Source organism: Passer domesticus, chromosome 3 (genome assembly GCF_036417665.1).
Source record: "Passer domesticus isolate bPasDom1 chromosome 3, bPasDom1.hap1, whole genome shotgun sequence".
Taxonomy (NCBI): Eukaryota; Metazoa; Chordata; class Aves; order Passeriformes; family Passeridae; genus Passer; species Passer domesticus.
Genome location: NC_087476.1, coordinates 70,185,820 through 70,193,703, shown reverse-complemented (window position 1 = coordinate 70,193,703; position 7,884 = coordinate 70,185,820). Strand labels below are relative to the sequence as shown.

Here is a 7,884-nt window from a genome sequence, read left to right as displayed (position 1 = left end):
TTGTGCTCTAAACAGTTAACAACCAGCCGCCCAGCAGTCCAACGTTTATAGCAACATTTCATATAACTGTGCAAGTGCTGCCAGACCCTGATGGGCAGATCTACGCACATAATAGAAGAGGTGTGGTCCCCGCTCGCTTTCTTTTTCCACCCTGAGAGGCACGGGCTAGTTTCATTTTACAAAGAGGCTATATACAAAAAAGTTCACTGCCCAGTGAGCTGGAGTTCATCTGACTATTTATAATCATTTCTTCTCCCCACGCCCACCCTTGAGGCACTGGGGCGGTCGCTGGGCAATGGTGGCCGTGTTTGCAGCCAGCCCAGCAGCCAGTGTGGTCGCAGTGTGTCTGCAGGTGAGGCTGCACTGAAAGGCCACATAACACTGCCCAGGACGGGATGCAATGCCCAACCCATTCCCAGTGGGCCATCCTCTTCAAACCCCTGCACAGGCTACCCACCTACCCTGAGGACATTCACAGAGTGTAGGGCAAAGCTGCACTAAGAGGGCATCCCTAAAATGTTGGAACTGCTGGAGCAAACCTGGTCCGAGCAGTCCTGAGCAGCTGCAGCCACTCAAGGACCAGTCCACCTTGAGCAAGCAAGCACTGCGAAGGCAAACAGCCCCCAAAAGAGAACTCTGAGCAAGTTGGGTCTGGCCCCCAAGAGCCTGCAGCGGTTCCTTGGATGGCACCACTGCACCATTGTGGGCATGGGGAAGAGGTTGGCTGAAAGGCAGAAAAAGGCAGCCAGGCACAGTCCCAGGCAGTAATGAAGGAGACTGGACTCTCAGCCTGCCTCACTGCTGCCTTCCTGCATGGCAATAAGTCAGTTAGCTACGGCTTGCTTCAGCTTCCCATTTGTAAAAAGAAAGGATGGTTTTCCTCCGTATCTCAGAGATGGGCTAAGCATCTTGAATCATTAATGTCTGTAAAGTGCATTCATTTCCTCAGATGGAAGCTCCTACTGATGTGTGAAGTATTATTAGGATTGTTATTGCTAATAAATAAGGAAGGCAGGGCAATTTTATTTCTTGGTAGACTTACACAGGGCACAAGAATGCAGAAACTGGGAGAGATGTTAATTTGTACCAAAGGTGACCCCCTTGCCAGTGCTAAGCTTAAAGGCAGCATCTGTAAAACACAGAGATCCTGGTGGGTTGCTAGCCCACTGAAGACCTCCCCAGGAGTGCTGACCCCCTGGCAGCCCCTATGGGGCCAGTGGCAAGAGCTCTTGGCCACCAGCAAGTGGAGGCCTGCTCTGCAGCCCTGTCCTGAACTCCACCAAGTATTGTGGGTGACCCAGAGGGGGAAACTTGTGCAGGAGGTGATTCTTGCCTCTCCTTAGATGTCTGACTTTTTTCTGGGGTGCATTTTATCTGAAGAAAGGGTGAGCATTGAGGCATCATACCCAGCAGTCTGAGCAGAGGCACCCCCAGTTTTGCAGAACTGAGCCATAGCAATTGCTGAGCCAAGAAAAACTGTTTTCCTACACAGGCAAGGGAGAGAGGGAGGGAGGTACCTCTGTACAGCAGATTACTCCTGTGGACTAAAGCCAGTGCCTACTGTTTCCCAGTGACCACCAAAGCTCCTCAGGCACCTGCATCCCTCACTTAAAACCTGATGAGCCACTAGGGCTTTCCTCAAGGTGGCAGAGCAAGCACCAGGGGAAACCATCACCTGCTCCCTTGGTGCTCAGGTGGGCTGTGTGGGGCTCCACGCTGCATCTCAGCCCTCATTTAAGGCATAACCCTCCCACGGTGTGAGTGTTGCTAATTGGAGGGTTGTAACCTACAGAAAATTTTGCCAGCACATTTTCATATATTAAAGCATGGCTGTAAAAAAAAAATTCAGAGTGGTGGATTAATGTTACTTGGTTCTGTCCAAGTTAATAAAATATGGTCTGAGTTACTGCCAGGCTGCTTAATTCACTTTTATTCAAAGTGGCTGGGTAATTTCCCTGAGGTTGGCTCAGCAGGAAGCAGAGTCAGCTCTGGCTTTGTCTGCTCCTGCGTGTCACCTTCCTGGCTGGCAGCAGTGGCAGTGTCCCCACAGAGCTGGGAGAATGGGGAGCAGGGGGACTTCCCTCCAGTAACACATCATGTGCTGGGGGCTGCAGGGTGACATCCATCTTGTCCTGAACCTGGAGGGAGCATGGACTGGGAGCACGTGCTGGCACAGTCTGCCAGCTGCATGCAGTGTTATGAATGGTGCCAAGGGTGGTTTCCTCATGGCTGCCCTTCCTGCAGGTTGGTCCAGGATGGCCAATGCACCATCAGCCCCACCAGCACTGAAAATAATCAAACTGTTACCCCAAAGGGCAAGCCTCAGCTCTGCAGCTGGTCAGAGGCACTCTGGCACTGGGGCTCAGCAGCAGGGGCACTGTGGCCTCCTGAAGCTCCTCCCTGCCCAGCATCTTTCCTCAAGGGTTGAGCAGCACTAGCAACCTCCATGCTTTAAAGAAAACCTTTCATATCTCCCCACCTTGCACTTAAGTTCCAGTGGAAGTGATGTTTGCAAAGGTTCTTGCTGGCATCCTCCAGCTGATTAGTTGCCCTCTTGTTTCTAAATTAAATTTTGTTCCTTTGCCCACGTGCATGGCAGAACTAATCACTGGTACACACTGTGGTACCCGCACTAAAAATCAGTGTAGAGGTGCATTCCTGTATGTGCTCTGAATCATCATGAGGTTCCCAGGCTTTAAATGGGAAGCAGAACACGTTGCTTTCTAGGTGGACAAATGAAATTTTATGCAGTCCGCTTGCTTCTGAAACAAGCTCTGAATCATGCAGAGGGCGAGGTGCCAGGAGTGGCTCTGCTCTCATCCTGGCTCCACTACTTACTTACTGTGTGGCCTCCAAAAAACCTCTAAGGGGGTAAATCCTGGCCCTTCCTCCTCCCCACCAAAATCCCCAAGGCAGGGGACACTTGCAGGGGACCACAGGGCTTCATGCACAGGGGAGCAGAAGAAGGGAATACTTCTCATAAGCTGTGATACCAGCTCCTCAGAAGAACATGGCTCTTCTGCTTTCTCTGTCTTTTGCCCCCTCCTGGGCTCCTGGCAGAGGAGGATGCTCCCAGTGCCAGAGGGTGCTACAGGGTACCACAGGGTGCTGAGCAGTGTGGCAGGGAGCCACAAAATGAACCCTGTGAGGCTACACAAACCTTTTGAACTCTGAGAGGTAGATCCTCCTGCTGCACTGATAAAAGCCTGGATTTCTAGGTAAATAGAGTGCATTAATATTTATTTTTAAAAGCTTGGAATCATGATTTAATATTGTAGAAAGGGCTATTCTTACATGGCGTTTGCAGAGCTTCTTCTAATACAATATTTTCTAACTTCAGACATGGTAACCCAGTAAGCTCCATTACCATGCTAATACTATATAAAAATGATCCTTTATTATAAATCATACTGCACACCAAAAAGGATATAAATAGAGCCCCACTGCAGCATTGGCATGCCTCATATTTCTCCTGGTTCACATTAAATGAGCCACTAAATTACAGTGTCCTTCTTTATAATATCATCCTCTAAAGCGGAGCATTTTGTGTGTTACATAGGGCTGCTGTAACAAGAGAAATTAGCATGGCTGGTTTAATTCAGCAAGTCTGCCATGCATGTTAGAGGCAGAGTGTTAAAATGAGCTAGAATGAGAAATTTCATTGTCCTTTCAAAAAACTCACCACTCGGAACATGTGCTTTGTGTGGGGCTTTGCTAAGGCCTGACCCACAGGCTCTCTGCAGGGCTTTAGCTGCTCCCTTAGCCCCAGCAGCAGAGAGGTGAGGGAAAAGGAAAGGACACCCCACCCCATTGTCCTGCTGCTGCTCTGAGCTTCGTGGTCCTTGGATGCCCTCCGGGGAGCCTGGGGAAGTTTGGTCACCAGAGAGAGGCACTAGCAGGGCAGAGGGGAAGGAGCACTGCAGGGGCTGGAGGAGCCATCTTCAGATTGGGGTGCTGGCTTTGGTGTGCTGCTGGTTTGCCTGCTAACAGCACTGGAGTACTCCTGATTTATGTAAATGCAGGTGCAGGCAGATCCAGGACCTTGCTAAGTGATGCTGGCAATTTTTTTTCTTTTCCAGTTCTCACCTGCAGAAACAGGGAGGTATTTTGCCTACAGGATTGATGCCTGCCTGTTTGCAATGCAGCCCAATCTTCTCCCTGACAGCCAGTGCTACAGAAATTCAGGGGTTTATTGTTTGTATTGCAAAATAAAAATACAGTGTTCAGATTTGTGGGGGGAGGATCCAGCTTGACTGTCATCTCTAATGATGGTATCTGACTGCACTGTAGAAGAAAACCCTCCTGCAGTCCAAGGAGCTGCATATGCCTTCAGGGACACATAAAGTAATTCAGGTCAAAAATGTAGGTTGTTTTATTTAGCAGACAAAGAGGTGGGAGAGCAAAGAAGGAGAGGGAAAGAGGAAACAGGCTGCTGCAAAAATGCAATCTCCATAAAGAGGTTTTCAGTATTTCCCCCCAAAATTTAAAGTGAAACGGAGATATCTGAGTTTCAACATTTCCTTGCTGGCCTTGCTGGGTCCCAGCTCACATTGTCAGGAACCCAGATCAGTTCCATGCAGGGCAGAGATCAGGATTAGCAAATGGAGTGCATGGCTGGATGTAAGGAGGAAAGGTCCTGGCATAAATGGGCTACCAGACCCTCTCAGGGGCAGCAGCTGGGCCAGAGGAATCCAGGAGGCCCAGAGCTGGCATGAGCAGTTGGTAAGGAGTGAACCCAAGTCAAAGTTACCCAAGTGTTCATTATCTGCAGAGCTGGAACACTTCAAGGAAATTTTCAAGCCAGCTTCTCTGTGGCAAGGAAATGTGTCCCCTTGCCCATGTTGGGAGGCTGCAGGCTCTGTGGCCTATGAGGATGCCTAGCAAAGCAAACTGCTGTGAATAATCAATGAACACAAAAGGTTTCTATTACCTGCAGTGCTCCATGGCCATGTGAGATAATATAGAAATGGCAGACAGCCTCCTGGAAGTGAAATAATGCCCTTGGCATCATATCCCTTCAGCAAAAATCCCAAAGCAAACTGGGGCTATGCAAGCTGTGAAAGACCCAGCCTCAGTGCTGAATTGAGGAAGCTGCCAGGACCACAGCTGTTTCCAGAAATATCTGTCTCCTCTTGGCAGGGCAGGCTACAAACCCCCTGAGGCTCAGTGTACAGACCCCATCAGTGGGGAGGTAAAAGCAGCAAACCTCAGCTGCAAAGCTGAAGCCTGAGCACAGGGCAGTCCTAGGGCAGCTCTGTCTGCTCCTCCCACCTCTCCCAAAAGGCAGGAGCTGCCCTGTGGGGAGCACAGCCTTTGACCTGCTACCAGCTGCTCAGGCATCCTTCCAGTGTGCATCCTCTTTGACCTGCACATCCCTGGCTAGTGGCTGCTCAGCAGACGAGCAGACATCTCTGTACCTGCACATTGACCAAAATACCGCTGCTGTCAGCAGAGTGCCACGTTCAGGAGTGCTTGCAGGGCAAGGAGAGAAAAGGTGAGACTGATAGTGAAATCTTCAGCCCCTTCCATCTCTGTCCTCCTGAGCCCCTGGAGAAAGGCTCTCACAGAGAGTCAATAATTTCAAGACCTTGGGTTTAAAATTGCTCTTGCAGAGTAGAGATCACATGTGAAGCAGCAATGGGCTCATAAGAGACAGGTTGAAATGGGATGTCTTTAACTATTCCCAGGGCAAAACACAGTATGACCTGCACAGTCTGGACCACAATCCCCACTCTGTTAAAGCCTGGAGAGTTTTGGTTAGCCCATGACAGTGACAAAGGAGCACACAGGAAAACCTGATGGTGTTTGGATCTTGTAATTCAATACAAACACGTTTCTGTAATTTAAGAAACATTTAATAATAAAAAAAAAAAAAAGAAAAAAGGAAAAAGAAAAAAGACAGAAAAAAAGATGATGGCGTATCATTTATGACAAGGAGACAGTGGTATGCTGCAGTATACCTGCTGTCATCATTAAGGTGGTGAGCTAGTATCTCTTCCAAGCCCAATTTTTTTCCTCCTTAAAAATCTACATGCAAAAGCAGAAAGTTAGCTATAACATTGATAAAGGAGGTTTAGTCCCAAGGTGGAATTCTTGGTCAGATTTAAAGTAAATCAAATATAACACCTTAAAAATAGCATTCTTCAGCAAAGCCCAGAAGCCTCAGTGATTTCTTTCTACTTTGCAACCAGAAACACAACCAGGGTAGAGAGGAGGAGCAGAGAAAGAGAGATTAAAACAGCTTTAATTTTAGCTTTAGCTCTTGTCTCATCAAGAGATAGTATGTGACACCAAAAATGAGTCCAATTAAAAATGTTTATAACTTAAAGTTGTTTAATTAGCACCTTCAGAAGTTTCACGATGTTTCCCTGCTAACTTCCTCTCTCCTGATGTGCAGTAGCAGCTGCTCCTGGAGGGGGAGGGTCAGGGCTGCTCCAGCCATATCCCAAGCCTGGATTTTAGTCATTTGAGAGCATATTGACCTCCTGGCAAAGCCTTGGTGATGAAGGGTCTGCAGAGGCTTCCAAAGGTGCGGGAAGATTCCCTTTTCACTGACTCTAATATTGCAAACAAAAAAAAAACAAGATGAGAGACCCAACCTACCCCATCAGCCTGGGCGAAGAAACTTGCCCTGCAGGAGCATGTGCTTCTCTCCTGGAACCCCGTGCTGGTGCTGGCTCTCTCCTTTGAGCTGTGCTTTCCACCAGTGCTCCAGTATTGATGGTCACTCACAAAGCTGGCCTCAGCCTTTGTGTCCTGCATGCAGCACCTGTGCCATGCTGGCCCACGTGTGGAAAACGAGAAGGAAACTTTCCCTCCATCCTCTTGTCTACTGTACACCCTGGAGAGTTAATGAGAGGTGCCTCGTGAGGACTGCACATTCTGCTTCCTGCTAGGAAACTCAACCCCATGCAGGTCCCCTCCAGGGCCCCTCCCTGCACCAGTGCCAGAGATGCTCCCACAGACACAGACTGGGAATGGTCAGGAGAACAAACCTTGTCCAGCTTCTGTATTTTGGTTGCCATGGCAATATGCTCATCCCTGTTGGAGTCGTCTGGGGAGCACAGAGGTTCAGAAAATGACAAGGAGAAATGTGAGGGTACGGCACACTGTGACAGTCACAAGGTGGGGTGCCTGACTAAGCAAGAAGGTGAAGTAGGTTTCTTTTGGCTCTGTTTCTGTAGGACCCCCAGCCAGCCAGCACCAGCATGGCTTTTGGTGTCAGGTTACCATGAACCAGGGGCTGCTTAGCACCATTTTTGGGACCTTGCATGGAAGAGTGACTGCAAACAGCAACCCATTTTAAATGTTTTTTCCCCCAAGCCTTTTACAGATGTAGGAGGAATCAGGAATATAAGTTAGGGCATTCCCAGCACACGAGATTTCCTCTGGCCTGGAAGAATAATGTAAAGTGCTAACTGAATTTCACAGAATTGCAGGATAGTTTGGGTTGGAAGGGAACTTAAAGATCATTTAGTTCCAAACTTCCTGCAATAGGCAAGGACACCTTCAATTAGACTACATTCCTTGAAGCCCCATCCAACCTGGTCTTGAACATTTCCAGGGATGGGGCATCCACAGCTTCTCTGGACAGCTTGTTCCAGTGCCTCACCACCCTCACAGTAAAGAATTCCTTCCTAATATCCAATCTAACCGTGTCCTCTTTCAGTATTAAGTATTTGCCCATGTCCTATCACTAAATGCCCTTGTAAAAAGTCCCTCTTCAGATCTCTTGTGGCCTCTCTTCAGTAACTCTGTAAGTTTCCCCTAGAGCCTTCATGGAGTCCTGACTCTTCCTCAACCATAATCCCTAGCCCTTCTCTGGAGGTCATACAGAGTATCATTTTTGTTCACATCAGTTTGATAACAACACAAAATTTAAAG

The 7,884-nt window shown here is 48.5% G+C and overlaps 1 long non-coding RNA gene across 2 annotated transcripts in view; it reads right to left on the bottom strand.

Moving 5' to 3' along the window:
- Positions 1-5,908: 5,908 nt before the first annotated feature.
- LOC135296883 (uncharacterized) overlaps positions 5,909-7,884 on the bottom strand; it is a 125,524-nt gene continuing 123,548 nt past the window's right edge. The window contains exons 5-6 of one of the 2 annotated variants that reach the window (XR_010358905.1): positions 6,996-7,054; positions 5,909-6,557 (exon numbers count right to left, since the gene is read on the bottom strand). This is a non-coding gene — a long non-coding RNA (uncharacterized LOC135296883). The other variant, XR_010358904.1, reaches the window with a different exon arrangement.